Genomic DNA, 16,504 nt, shown 5'->3' with positions numbered 1-16,504 from the left:
AAAATTTATTTTATAGGTACATATAAACGTATATAAATTACTAATAAAAAGGTGTTAAAATAATTACATTATTTTAATATTTGATCGTACAAAATTATATAAATTATAGAGTGGTAATTTTTTATAACCTGATATTAAAACAATGTTGTAATCTTTATATTTTTTGTTATACATATAAATATAAAAATTATTTTATTATAATAATATTATGAATTATTAATTATTATTATATTTATTATCGAAAAAATTTCACTTCTGCAAGATATATACTTACTTTTGATTCTGAAATTTACTGATTTAGTTTTCGATATTGACGACATAAAAGATTGCTACGGTCGAAAATTATCATTTTTAAATTTTATTTATCTGCGACCTTTTTATTAGAAGAGATGTCACGAGCATTGGGATTTATTAGTGTTTTCTTTAAATTAAAATAATTATATTTTTATTATGTTGTGTTAAAATTACACTCCTTGTAGCTTTTAAAAGTTTTATCTCAGATGATTAATAACCGCTGGCTCCTGGACGTTTACTTTAAATTACCTATATTACGCCAATTAAGCGTAAAGATCAAATTATACTCTACAGCAGACTCCCGTTCAAGTTGCGGCGAGACTCCTTCATCCTTTTCGCACACACTCACGTCGTAGCATCACTGTAACAATACAACTAATCGACCGTAACACTTTCATGCGTATGATTACACATTCATATAGACGATGGAAATCGAGTTCGAAATTAAGAGTAATACATTCACCATCTCATAACTACGCATTTCGGCTATTACATGTTAAATGTAACATTGTAATGCCGATCTGACGTGTTTACATAATAATGCATGATGCATGATTAGCGACGTACGCGTATTTTTTTTTTTTTTTTTTTTTTTTTTGTTGCGTACGCAAAATGAAAAAGGCGGGGGAAGCTGTTTGCGAGTTAAAATTTGGACAAGTCGCAATATTAATTTAACGATGAATTGTGTAAGTAGTGCGCGAGCGTTCTTAATTATGTATTTGATTTTTGTCACTTATACGTGAACATATGTATGTATATGTACGCTTTAAAGCGTAATCTACATACGCTTCGAGCAATTATTATGAATTGCAAACAAGAGGATTACGAGAAAGGAAAATATGTACAATATTATACACTGCGTACATCAGCACTTTTAGCATAGCAAAACTGACATAATTTAAGAATTTAAAGTGATATTACATGAAAGTGCATGAGCTAAAGTGCGTGACTTTTTTATCGCATATCATTTCTGTAATATTTTTGATGATAATTGTACATTTTTTATAATAATTTCCATCATTCTATTCGTGTATTTTGTTATCGAAATTTATACTAAAACTAGACTTTTAGAATAAATTGAATAACAATAAAGGCAGTAGAGAGCAAATTATATATCGTATAAACGGAGTTAGGTAGCAATTGAGAATATTAGAACTGTTAATATAATAGAATATTTAATGTAATGACAAATTTAATATATTAACAATGAACAAACGTTAAAAAATCTTGACTAGAGCAAAAGTGTAGTTTAGAGGTCGATCGGCTAGATCTTGCGTACGTTAACTATTATTTATTTTAGTATGTTGAGATAAATTCATAAACAGTGCTTCTAAAACGCAAAGGTGAAAATGTTTCTTCGATGCAACTCGGAATATTATTTTTTCGTAGCTATATTAAGCTTCTAGTCTACTATTAGACTTTTAGAGTAAATTTTTTTTCAAAAGCCGTGATTTTTAATACTTTTAATTTATGTATGACGATTTTTTTTTTTTACTAAAAATAATCTAAAAATATAATCTTTGTCTTTACGTTTAAAATGTACAGCGCGTATTCTCCTTCTTCGAGATTAATCTTTACTTTAATCTGATTGTGACAGAGAGAAGTTGTAAGAAAAAGAGATATTCAGTTTCATTAATAATTTATGCAACTTTTTACATGCTTTTCTGTAGGATTCGCTCTAAGTAATTTAGCATCCGTTACGCGAAATCCATCAATTATGATAATTAAAGCGGTCAAGCGTTCTAACGTAATGTTTATTTATCCGCTTTTAAATATTCCAACTTCTGTATCAGAGAAAATCACGTAGCTTATATTAAAATATTCATTAACGTTTGTAATTTGATGCAACACGACGCAAGCGTATTAAATTTGATATTTTAATGTGGCGCTGCTTTACTAGCCCGCAGAGTGTAATAGTCAAACTGGTTGAAACCAAGCTGGTTGAAACGATCCAGAGCCTATATTCGCTATGAGCATGATGCATAGCAAATATACTGCACTTCCTTTGATTGTGTTTATTAATTCAAGAGAGTAGAAGCTTAATATAGCTACGAAAAAATAATATTCCGAGTTGCACCGAAGAAACATTTTCAACTTTGCGTTTTAGAAGCACTGTTTATGAATTTACCTCAACATACTAAAATAAATAATGGTTAACGTACGCAAGATCAATAATTCAAATGTAACATACATGTATGAAATATTCTTTTCGTTGTAATCAAAATAATTTCATTCATTTGATCTCTCTGTTCTGTAATTAGAACTTGTATCATAAGTCTAAGTTCTAACTTGCCGACGTCTAAAAACTAAATTAATGAAAAGGAAAAAAATTCTACCATCTTAAATTAGGAAAAGAAAAGAAAAAAATATTCTCAGTAGATTGGAGGCAACCGGAAACTTTAAGTACGGTGTGCGCACACTTGTGCGACCCACATTTTCCACAAATTAACCCGGATTTTTAGTCTGTCGAGCCGGCTGCGGCTGTGCGGTCGAAATTTAAGAACGCAAGGAGGGTTAATTATTCACAATTAACTTAACATTATTTGAATAAATAATATATAAATCAATTATTTAATTATAAGAAAATCATATTATTATGCAAAAAAAAGTAATTGACTAAAATCTTCGTCAAATGAGTGAGAAGATAAAAAAGCTCGTTTCCCAAAAAAAACCTGTTTTTTTTCTTTTTTTTTTGTTGTAAATAAACAAAAATTCTCCAAATGGTGACATTGTATAATTATCTGAAATTTTATTGACCTTCAATCTTCTCGTCCATGATAAAAAAATTAATAATTCAGAATGGAAAATATAATTGCAATCGTGCATTCTATGGAAAATATCCATTACGCTTATCTTGACGAAATTATAATAAATTGCATTATACGCGAGATAAACAGGGATGGGAATATTGGACTATTGTTTCATTTAGCTGTTATTCCTCTTCTTCCATGTGAACGATCACACGACTATGTTTGTGGGTGGAGAGGAAAAACAGTATCGCAGGCCGACGATCGCGGTTATCCGTCGTCATGTGTTGCACGCGAATTTATTCTTCACGTTCGGATCGAAGAAAGTCGGACCGAACTCCGACGAAATTCAATCGTGACATTACCGTTTTTTTTTTTTTTTTTTTACCGCTTTCAACGAAACAATGACGAGCACTGATATAAGTATTACATAATTCATGTGGCGTACGGCATTGCTGATTTTTCTAAAGTAATTCTAAAATTATTATTTTTATATCCGTTACTTTGAAAATTCTTTCTTCTAAAATGCAGTTTTCGAAGAAATTTATTTTTCGATTACTCGGAAATATTTATTTCATATTATTCTATTTAACATAATGTTACATGTCGGATGATTAATCATCACAATAGATGAGATAACTAGATCGATGTCTCGTAATCGACACTTTCGTTTAATTGAAAATTGCACAGTCGAGGATTGAAAGGTCGAGATCTCTCCATCGACTTGAAGTGGCCGCGATAGAGATAGGCTACCTGTAATGGTGAATTCCTCAATTACGGAGAACGAGCTATTAACCGGTAAGAACAAACTCTTCGGAGTTGATGCGGGTTATACGGAGATGTGTGTGCGACATTAACCTTTAAGGGCCGATTACGCCGACATTGACTGGATTAAGTTGATTGCTATTAGCAAATCCCATGTTAATATACAATTCGAGGTTAATTAGTACAACTTGCATTAGATCTTAAATTAAGATAAATAAAGTTAAAGTAAATGTTGAAAAATCCTATGCTGAGTTAAAATTCAAACATGGAGAAAAAAAGAATGAGATTTTCTTAATTTTGCCGAGAGTAAAAATTACAAATCTTTAAAAAAATGTAATAGGATATAAAAATGTACTTTAATAGTGTTAATTGGAGAACGAAGGATTAATGTTAAAAAATTTAAAAAGTTGGTATTCTTTGCCTCATTAAAATCTTGCCAAGAAAGATTTTCAAATTCTTTGGAATATATAAAGGAGAGGAAAAGAGGTGCAAAATTTCTGGAGAATAGTTTTATTTATTTTTTTTTTTTTTTTTTTTTTTTCAATTGTCTCGATAATTTGGAAAAAATAAATCAAACAACATAATTATTTCAATAATTCATAATTTCTTAGGATTTGCGGGAAACTGCGACGGTGTACTTGAAGCTTGACATGACAGAACAGCTGGCAGCTTCCTGTGAGAAGCTAGTTTGAATTCTGCACTTTAGCATTCGTTCGCGCGTGTCTCGCATTGTCCTGTTTCCCGCTGGTGTCCAAGAGTTTTCTGACGATACGAGCGAGTTTTTACGGAATTTTACTCTCGTGAAGGGGTTGCGCGTTTTATGTGAGGTGGGTGAACGAGAGAGGAAGGCAACAAAAGGAACACACATCGAGAGCGCGAATGGAAGAAGGTGGAAAGGTTCGTACAGACATCGGCGAATATCGCGCGGTTTTCCACCCCGGTCCCCTGCTTTTTGCTGCACCTATCTCCGCTGTCGGACCGTAATTTCCACTGGCTTCACTTATTGCCGTTCCCTACGTGTGTTGTCTGCCCGCTTATATGGCCGCCACATACTCCGCTTAAATCTCCGCTTCGCGCTGCCAGGTTCTTTCAATTAGACCCGGCTCCCCCGTGTTACGTTTGTAAGCATTTTGATTCTACCGGTAGCACCAGATTAAGGTTTGAATTTACATAGGAAACCCTCCGGGAGGGTTGAAACCACCGACGAGAAACGACACGGTTATTTTATTTATTATTTTATTGCCAGAATTATAAACTGTTTCATGTATGAAATGCCGCATCGTCGTTCTATTTCAGTTTTACGGAGAATCTTCTCTTATAAAACAAATATCTTTTGCAAAAATTAAATATCATATATTCAATATTGACGAGCTGTTCGCGTGTAATTTTTTTTCAACTTGTAATAAATTTGTGCAAATATACTATATTTATTTAGATATCCGTATAACATCGCTCATATGATTTTAAAATCGGATATAACATTGCAAAAAGTCAGTTTGTTGTATAAAATTTTCGTTTAAAGAAGAAAGTTATGTTAATATGAGAAAAATGAGGGAAATGGAAGTTCTTTTTAGTTCTCCTGGCTTTGAGCTTTACTTTGTGTTTACTTTGAGAATTCTAGAATCGCTGGAGATCTCTTTTCATTAGCATTTCTTCAAGTTCGATCAATTTTTTTCTACATGGAAACGTCGAGAAGCCTGTTTTCAAGTAATTAACGATTGAAAAATAAGAAACTTTAAAGTATTAAAGCGACTTTAGAAGCGGAAAATAGATGATCAAAATCATATTCTTCAGTTCATTTCTAAGAAACTTTAGTAAAACTTTAATTCGCAGCGCGGCAGAAGGTATATAATCTTAAAAATTGGAGAAGTGCGATAAATAATGATCTCTCCCGACATTTTCGTGGAAGGAAAAATTATTTAGCCGTTAGTTGAAAGAAACTGTGCTCGAAAGAACTGAGAGTGTGTGTGAAAAACTTTATAGAGAAAGATAAATATATATATATGTATCAATCACAATTTTATTTTACGGATGTATACCTAATGCACATTCGACCTTTGTTCACCGAGGAAAATTAATCAGAGACTTAATTATCTAAGTGCAGCTGGCTTTGTACTATCGAAGGTACACTTTGATAAAGCACGCGCGCTCGCCTTTTTCAACAGAAAATCTTTTTCTCGCCATTTGAAATTGGCATTCTCGTAATCACAGCAGTCAACAGGCGTACCGTGCTCATATTTATTCCTTTATAAAAAAGCAAAGAGGCATAAAGCTCGATAAGGAAAGGAGAGAGATCATCACATTGATCATATTAAACTCCAGAATTTAAAAAGCAATGAGATATTAAGATTCAGCAATGAAAATATAAATGCAAATACGAATGCGACTGCTTGTTCACTGGCTAGCTTGCAATCAAAACTTTCTTTCTGAAAATCCCAATTAATTTCAATCTCGATACATAAACTGTCTAATCGATATTTATATTTATATTAAGAAAATACGGAAAAAAAGTATTTCTCTCATACGTTTAATATCGATTATTAACAGAAAATTTTGACTTAAAAATAAATTAATCCTTCCCGTTGAAACCAATATTTATTGATTGTGGGAATTAACGTTTTAATTTAGTAATCGTACATAGAATTGAATAGTCGAAACAGAATGATGGTGATTGTTTCAAACGAGGTTGATAACATTGAATGAAAGTACGGTTCGGTGAATATCAAAGCATTTTTTGACATGGCGGGTTCTTTTGTTACGAGAAAACGCGTATCTATACGACTGTATAGATGTTTTTTTTTCGAGAAAAAATCCATAACAATAAGCAATATGCTTTTTATTTCCTTTTCAAATTTCCTATATTACTTTGATATTTAAGCATCGATTAAACTTAAAATCCAAAATGGAATTAAAAGTATGAATAATTATTATTAAATTTTTATCATTGATAATTTTAATCTAATTTTTATCATTAATAATTCTGTTATTAAAATTTTGATTTCGATTTCGATTTTGGAGGCTAATTGGAGGCTGTTAAGAAACAATGAAAGATAATAACACGTTTCTTGGGGCATCCTGTATTAAAGCTTGTCTATGACAAGGCGTTAATACAACGCCTCCTCGTTTCCTGATGCAACATCGGCTAACGTGATCGGTGATCGCATGCAGGAGGCGTTGCCAGACGCCACCGGAGAGATTTCGCCCTGGGACCCTATCGCCGGTTTCATTACATCCGAGAGAGATCGTTTTCGTAACTGCCGTCGTACCCGCTTTGGTAGATCAACCGATACGTCCCGTCGCGCTCTAGACACATTAAATCTGGAGAACTTCGGAATTAATTACGGCGCTTTATATCGAATCTGTCTAACGCGCATCAGGTTTACGCTCTCGAACTTGTGCCTCTCTCGGGTTACAATTGAATTGTCGGCTGTGGCAACAAGTTGTATTTGATAAATTTCTGTTCGAAGAAACGTATTCTGCAATTAATTGCTTGTATTTTAAAAATCTTCGGTATTTAAAAAATATTTTAAATAAAAATATATAAAGTATAATTTTTTTAGCGATAATCACATAACAGTTGAATAATAAGATTGTTTAATGCGGATGTTTTTATTTGTTTATAATTATTTAAACATATTGATTATATCATATTTCTTATCACGTTATCAATACGACACATTTACAATTTAATTTAAATTTACGATTACTTATACAAAATTTCGATTAATTAAAAGTTTAATAAAATCATTATGCTTCGCATGAAATATTTAAATTAGAAGCTATTCTCTAATTTTCAAGTAAGGTGAATACTTTATTGCAAGAGAAAACTGATTATTATCAAAATTAATCGAAGAATATCTTGGATTTAGAAATGTTCGTTTTTCTAATATTTCAGTAATTTTGCATCCATTTCTCTTTATTTATGTCGTCCGTTTAATGCACTTGCTTGCCTTCTACGCAGCAATAAATTATCCTTCGAATTTCAATTATACCCGACGTTTTTCAATTATCTATAGCGACGATGCCCACCGCGTGCGATTTCCGTTACTTCGTGAAAATTCAAGCTGATATAAACGGAATGTAAACGCAACCGCGTTACACGCCAGCTGTACCGCCGCTGTCGCGGTTCATTGATGCTACGGGAAACTCACGGGTCGGTTGTGCCGCAGGGTATTCTCCTCACCAGCGACGTAGCCAGGAGTTTCGAATCCTTTGAACAAAACTTTGCAACATAAAAAAAAAAAAAAAAAAAAAAAATAGAGAGAGAAAGAAAGAAAAAGATACTCTTCTTTTTTTATTTTTATTAATATTTAAAATTCCATTTTTATTTAGTTTATCTTATCCTAGTAATTTATGTTCAAACATAAATGGCGAAATTTTTTCAAATAACCAGAAGAATTTCTAGTTTTAAGCGTGAGTATTGGAGAATTATAATAAAAGAATATATATATATATATATATATATATATATATATATATATATATAAATAACAAAAACATTACACCATTTTTTGAAAAGTTACTGTAAGTACCTGAGTCTATGGAAACATCGGATCCCTGAATAGCTACACCACTGCTAATTTCCTATTCGCTGGCAACGCGAGTTATCTTTTCTTTGCGGTACAGAAAAGCGGGCTGCATCATTAGCGTTAGGTAATATCGCGCCGATAATAATTTTTGCATTAAGACGAGCGCTCCCCATCGCGCTCGGGATATCGTTATACATAGTTACCTACCGTGTTGTTTCTTGAAACCCATTTAAATTTGCAAATCCACATCGCCAATATATTTTCATCATAAGAAATGAGATCGGAACGCCGCGAAAATCGTAAACGAAGAAAAATAGTATACAATATTTATAACTATGATAATTATCGACATAGTACATATGAGATTGTGTAGACACAAATCTTTTTTAATCGTCGATTTTTATTGATAACAAATTTTTTTTTTCTTTTTTAAAAAATTTTGATCGCAAATCTTGATAACAAATTTGACTGTAAGACATTGCCTAAAAATTCCGACATGTTTTTGTCTTTCATATCTGATAATCTGATGAGTGAAGATAATTTCAAGCAATTAATCTTAATTATCAGAGTCATTTTTCGGAAAGTTTAGAAAATTCATACACTTTTCTGAAAATTCGAACAGTATATTTGTAAGACAGTTTTAAACATTTTGTTTGTAGTTATTTTTAATGTGGTTTCCTCAACATTGAAATTTAAACACTGTAGAAATTTCTTAAGACTTTAGACACATTTTTATCTAAATTTTCAGGTCTGAGTGTCTGAAAGTAATTTCTGTCATAATCATCAGAGTCATTTTTCTGAAAATTCAGATACTCTTCTGAAAATTCGGACAGTGTATCTGTAATAAAATAGATAATTTAAATATAATTTCAGAAATGTAACACAACGTGTAAAACCGCACTCATTCGATTCTTGCTAAGAAAAAATCGATTTCAAATGAAGGCAAATATTTGTTCATACAAATAACAAGATCAATACGCTTGTTAACACGGATCAAATAGAAAAGACACATATTGAAACACATATCTAGTTACAATTTTGAGTCACAACTCGTACGATCGTTCAATTTTTTTTTTTTTTTTTTTCATAGACTCGTATCGGTCTTATGACAAATGGCTATTTTATCGTTAAATTATTCGTGCCGCGTCGCGTCGTGGGACATTAGCCTTCTTTTATATACGCGACTCGCTACATCGATGCGTTTGCTACCTATATCGCGCTTAATTTTATCGTCCTCGTTCGTTCAACGTCTCGCCGCACGTTTGTCAAATTATCTCTTTCGCGCCGCTTCAATTATATCCGCCGGCGGTGATAACGCCGCGGAATTGCATTTACGTGCGTACGTTACGACACACGCACGTGTGTGTACACACAATCGCGTTAACGCCAAGCCGCGTCTCCTGTCAGGCGTCATTGGCATTAACGGCTGCACCCTTCGCGCGTAACGCCGACGTTTTGCAAAGTTAATTACCGACAAATGGAACTCCCTTTCCTCTTCCTATAACAGCGCTCGCTGAGTTTAGCTAACGTTCGTACTTGTCACAAACGCGACATTCACACGGCATTAGTTGCCGATACACGTGCAAAGCCTGAAAGTACTGTCGAATTCCTCGTGATTGGATGTAATCGAAGAATCTATAGAATTCACGAGGAAAGCTCGATAAAGAATATCTCTCTCAAGAAAGAAAATAAAGTAAATTATATTATTCTTTGTTCTCTGGAGGAGAGCAAATAAATTCATAATTATGTAACAAGTAAAATAAATATTTTCACGAAGATTCTTGATATATTACTATCTTTCCCCAATAGTATGCCATGTTAAAAATTACATGACTACAATATAAAATAAACAATTGTATTTTAATACAATACATTTTAATGTATTCAAATGCTCGTGCTGATTCGTTATTTCCTAATTGTACTTTTATTTTGTAACTATTTTATACAAATTTGCTTTTACTTCTCCTTTCTTCTCTACTGCGTTCATATACAAATTTATTAATAACAGCACCGTCAATAAAAATGATGTACAATAATAATAATATAAATGGCATAAACTGACATCGATACACTGTAGACCGAATTCCTATATATTTCATAGGCAGATCTATCTTACATAGCTCGCTGCTTATATTTTATAGCTACATTTCATCTAGGTGTCATTTTTATCTTCGCATTTGTGACCGGGGATTTATTTGCGGCATCTCGGTCCGGTAGAAAAGTATTTTTCTTTGCCGGGGCGTCTTATAAGTCTCATTTTTACCGTTAAGCCGCCCGTAGCGGGTGCGAGATGGAAAAGGACGACGAGAGGGCGAGGCGACCGGGCGATGGGAATAATGTATATACAGCGGGGATAAAGAAGAGGGTAATGGAGAGAAGCGGATGGTCCTGTGTTAAGGGGATAGAGAGAGAAAGAACAACGAGCAGAGCTTTTCCTTTGTAGAACTGCCGCAGGCGCGCGCGCAAAGAGAAATAAATGCCACTCGTAGAGACGCGCGACACCGTTTTACCGCCGCTGCTGGAAAACTGAACGCCCGAACAGCATCAGTCGTTTAACTGCACGTTCGAGAAGGACGTGCAGAATAAGATAGTGCAAAAAAAAAAAAAAAAAAAAAAAAAAAAAAGGAGGAAAGAGAGAGCGAGAGGGATTAAGGTGGTGCAAGAATGAAAAAAAAAGGGGAACGGAGAGTGCCATTTTATAAACGTGCAAGCGTATTTAGGCGATTTCGATTGATGCCTCCAGCTTTTTGCAAATATATAGATAGCGGATAGGAACTTGACGCGGTTATCGATCGCACAGAATGTGCGATATGTCGAAAACGAGCGAGTTTGGCATAGGAAAATAGCACGTAACCTGCAATGATAAGCAGCAACGGTCGTTTCAAGAGAAGATGCAACGTGTGCGATGTAATCCTTGAAGGTACATGAATTTTTTTTTACACTCTGTTTTTTTTCAGTCAGCAAAAACACGAACATAGAAACGGCGATTCTAAGCGATATTTTTTCTTTTTTCTTTCTTTTTTTTTTTTTTGTACCTATATATTTATAGTTCTCAAGGCATATTTAGATATAATGATGCTAAGAAAATGTCAAATTATAGAGAGCTGTTACATCTCTGCAGACTTGATAATTTTCACGCTACTATACATGCTCTTTATGTCATATCATCAAGAGTTGGATTTTATAAAGATTTATGAAAAATTTTTCCAATTCCCATTTTCTGAAATTATAATCATATTCATACGTTAATTAAAAAGAAATAATTTGCAAATCTTGAAAATTACGCAATGATTTTTTCGCAAAGCGCATATAATTCTTTAAAACTTGATTTTTCAAACACGATTAACAAATCTGCCAAGTCTTAGGCCCGTTTTCACCAAAGTGGATTAAATTTAATCGTTGATTAATTTGCAGGATGACAACATCAAAATTTCTAACCACACATAATTATTATATATAGTATAATAGAAATTTAAACTTTCATGTTATGATCCTGCAAGTTAACCAGCGATTAATATTAAACCATGTTGGTAGAAATAGGCATTAGTCGCACACATGCACCGCGTGTTACGTTCGCATGCACATATACATAGAAAACGCATATCCGGCTAAAGATCGGGGTCATGAACGGTACAAGGAATGGTCCAGAATATTCCGCAGCTTACACGTGTTTCGAATGAAAAGAAAAAGAAGGAAGAACGTTAGGATGGTGTCCAGTGCGCAAAATCGCGCACTGCAGAAAAAGCGACAAGCGGACGCAACTTTACGTCGTCTTTCCGCCGACGAATAATTCACGAGATTCGATTTCCTTCTATCTCTCTTGTCGCCCTGATCATGACGCACGATGTCTGCCTTCCCATGAAAGGAACACGAAAGAAAATCGAGAAGAAGAAAATGCGTCATTATTCGTAAGCTTCTCGAAGTAATATTGTACAATATAGATAAGTAGATATAAATCAGCTATATAAATCACATTCCATAATATAAATAATGGCAATATTTTTGTAATTGAAAACACAGAATGCTGCCATGTTTTTGAATCTCGAAAAATTTTTTTATCAAAAATATATCGCTATCTCTGATATTTATATCGCAAGTATACTGCTTGCAACGAGAATAATTTTAATGAACATTTGAGGGAAAATCCATGTTATTAGGATGAAAATTTATAAATTATTTATTAAATAGCTAGTCTAAATTTTATTTCATAAGATAGATTTGCTGGTAAATCGCGACTTGGATCCGAAATTACCGAATGTTTATAATGGAGTATTGTTGCGAGCGATCGTAGCGTACATTGTGAATGACGTTTATACAATTGTTACCCAGCAGCGAGAAAGAGAGAATTAACTAATCGATACGTAAATTGTGTTGTAGAAATGTCAGTCAATATGTAATGAATCGCTCACACACAGAATCGATTGCGTATATAATCTCAAATCTGCGCATATATAATCGGAGATATATTTTGTTAGTTAAAGGATATTCCACCTCGTTTAATATAAATGTTGGAACTTGATAGATAAATATTTTTAAATATAAAGAGACTTTTTAGAACCTCCTGTAAGAATAATGCAATCGAAATACAAAGTAAACAATGGAAATAATTGGAAAAGTTAAAAGTAATTAAAAGAATAAAACTTTATACAAACGGAGTTAAGATATAGCTGAGAATGTTATCGACATTCAACTAAATTAGAAGAAAAAAAAAATACTCGTAAAATTATAGAAATGCAAAAGAAATGCAAACGTAATAAAGTCAGACAGAGGAAGAGATTGAAAAAAGCAGGAGAAAATAAAATGGCAATTTTCTAGGATCTTTATTTAAAATAAGTGCGGGCGCAAAAATGCGGGCGAAGGCAATGGAGAGAAAGGCGGCGAAATTATTTCACCAAAAATACATCGAAAAGTTCACGTAAAGTCGCAGAAAACTTCTCGCCATATTAAATGATACCGCAAGAAAGAAGGAGGAAGCTAACCGTTGCCACACAGTGCTCTTTTTAATGTCGACTGGAAGATTAAACATTTCATCGGGAGTCTCTGTGGTTCGCTATTTTTAATAAAGCAACGGCATCCTATTCCAGGACATATTCATATATATATACTACTCTCGTTCACCCTATTTTACCACAAATTCCCTCATTTGCTCGTTGGATCGTAAGAAATGTCCCCTCGTGCTCTGACATTTTTATTCACCCTACCTTTCTTTCCCAGTTTTCCCCCTCCCCACTCTTCATTCTTTGAGCATCACACTGCGAATTTGTCCGATGCCTAAAGAGATACGTGAGCGTTTTTTTTTTTTTTTTTTTTTTTTTTCCGAAGACAAGTCAAGGAATGGAACGTGGTCTTTTTTACATCATCGGAAAAATTCGAAACCGAAGATGGATGAAAACGATGTCTCCCTCATTTTATCGTGAAACGTGAACGATTTACTTCTATTTATCCTATACATTTGTAGTTTAATTTCTTCTGGAAAAATCGCGAAAGTGTAAATTTTATCTTGAGAAATTTATACTCGTATCAAATATTGTTTGTAGAATAATATTTATATTTTTATTATATTATTATTTATATTTTTTCCAATTTTGCTTTACGTCAAAAACATCTGATTTATTTTAAATCAAACAAATAGATTGATCTATATTTTTGAGTAATTTAAAAGACAAAAAACCGTTAAAGAAATAAAAAATTTACTTGTTTTTAATAACAATAAATAGCAACAATAGATAGCAATTTCGTTTCGATTTTTCACAGTGCATGAAGTTATATCAATTTATACACCGTTGTTATTAGCAGGTGATACTTTCCAATAATTAAAGATATCGAGAAGTGTTCATTATCAAGAAAACGTCGCTATAAAAAGTCACATAATCGAAACGAGGGAATTCGCTCCTCTTGGAAAATACCCGGACGCGTATTTTTAGTGGCATTTTATTTAAGAACAAACACACAATACTGCACCCGCACCTACATTACGCGTATCTCAATGGCCTCTTTCGTGAGAATAATCACATACATGGGAATACTTCCACGTGCATCGTTGTCGAGAAGTGCGAGCTTCAAATGGTTATGAGATATACATTTGTTACCTCGTTGTTTGTATGTACATTGCTGTTTCAAAGTAGAAAAACATGTTACGATTTCGTAACAATTAATAAAATGGCTTTAGATGGTTAAAGGTATCTTGAGATTAAATCTCGGGTGATTAATTTTAATTTTTAAAATTAAAATTAATTCTCTTTTATATAATCTACAAATATTTCTCATGGAAGAAGTGTATAGCGAATTTATCATTATATCCTTTGTCAATAAATCTTTCTCTCTGATGAATAATTCGTCAAATTAATCATTATTTTCTCAATTTTCTAAATACCTATACAACTAATTTAAAAAAATTTTCAATTGATTAATACAATTTATTCAAGTTTTGCCTAAAGTGAAATCAATCAGTTAGATGCATCAGCCGCAATCGATCGCCACTTTATCGGATAAATGCGTCTCATTCGCGTAAACGATGGAAGGTTAAAGACCTTTTTCCCCCGACAACATTATTTTCACTAAACTTGTTACGCCCGAATTCCTGTAAGTCTGTCCGCGACAGGATAACTCGGCTATTTAGCGATAATAGTGGCAAAACGGTCGACGGGAAACGAGCGGGAAATCGATTTGAATTATTAAGGCAGAGGAAATATGACGACGACACGGGTCGGGTATCGATAGAGTAAAGCGAAATACAATTATATCCGTTTACCGGTACGGGATCGGGAAAATACCGTTACGCGCGTAATTAACGGCGCTGAGATTGCGCCTGTGTTTGTGCGATGTATTTTACAAACGTGCGCGTAAAATATATGCTCGCACACAAACACGCGCGCGTGCGTTTACAAAATAGGCGCGTTCGGGCATGAGATTTACCGGGCTCCGATGTCACCCGTTAACGATCGTTCGAGATTTTCGCGCGATGATCCATTTGACCCGCAGTGGATTATCGTCGATATGGTACGTCTGCTGCCGCCCTCGTGTATTTTCAACGTCACCGGTACGTGAACGCGACGGTAATGAACACGAGCGTGTGCAACGAGGAAGATTGATTTGACGGATATGACGATTTAGTAATGTGCCGGTTTTATTAAAAGCGTGGCGCAGGTGCAAAAGCTTGTACGCTTCCCCCTTCAACTTGCCCTTTTCCCGAGACGGATAGTTTGCATATCGCGGCTAATATCATTCTAACCACCCCCTTACTTTGTATACTGTGGCCTCTGTAAGCTCGAGTAAAAATATTCAAAGTTGGGGATTTATTAAAATGTAGCGATTTTTAAGTATTGTTTAACTGACTAAGAATCGTTCACAGTTATTTTCATATACATGTTATAAAATAAATATGTATTTTTGAATTTTGCTACTGATATATTTTTATAATTTAATATATAAATATTTTCGAATTTTATATACGAATGTTATAAAAAAATCGCAAAATTCTTTGAGAAACGCTTACATAGAGGAAAAGAATAATATAGTTTAAGGTTAATAAAATGTACTATTTTTTTTCTTTTTTTTTTTTTTGTGTTTTAATACAATATCTGTCGCGGAAAGTAGGTTACGTCTCGGGAAGCTCCAGCTTGCTCACCAAATCACTGAGGCATTAAGTAGATAAGTCATATTGACTCGGCGAGTTTCTCGTTATGGTAATTCCATAATCCATAATTTATACGTACATCTGATGAGAGAGAAGAGAAGATTCAGCGGATTAAAATTAGTTATGATTTATATATAACGATTCTAAAGATTCGCGTCCATTACTTTTTATAATTAATCACGATAAAAGATATACACACGATAAATATTACAATGTACGGCAAAGTTGCAGCAGCGAATTGCACACACATTTCTTCAAAATAAACAGGTAGACTGAGAGAAATTTCACCGTGAAAAAAAGAATCCGAAAGTTCTCTAACAAGGAAATCTCGTGAATCTGAAAATTCTAAGTTTTTAAGTTGGAAACTTTACACACATGTTAGGAAGAAGGGAAGTAAATAGATGAATTTAAAATTTTCAGTTGTCGTCCAAAAAAATGATTTTAAAATTATTTGAAATTATATATATTGTATGTAAGTATAGCGGCTTTTAGCTTTTTTTATATATCTTGAAAATTAATCCAGATATCAAAAA

General features: G+C 33.4%; 1 protein-coding gene across 4 annotated transcripts in view; it reads right to left on the bottom strand.

The window, feature by feature from the left end:
- Positions 1-16,504, bottom strand: part of Sns (sticks and stones) — a 277,648-nt gene that overhangs the window by 55,117 nt on the left and 206,027 nt on the right. The gene's annotated exons all lie outside the window — the stretch shown is intronic.

The sequence above is a fragment of the Anoplolepis gracilipes genome, chromosome 3, assembly GCF_047496725.1.
Source record: "Anoplolepis gracilipes chromosome 3, ASM4749672v1, whole genome shotgun sequence".
NCBI lineage: Eukaryota > Metazoa > Arthropoda > Insecta > Hymenoptera > Formicidae > Anoplolepis > Anoplolepis gracilipes.
The sequence above is the reverse complement of the archived record's forward strand: the minus strand, read 5'-3'. Positions and strand labels throughout refer to the sequence as shown.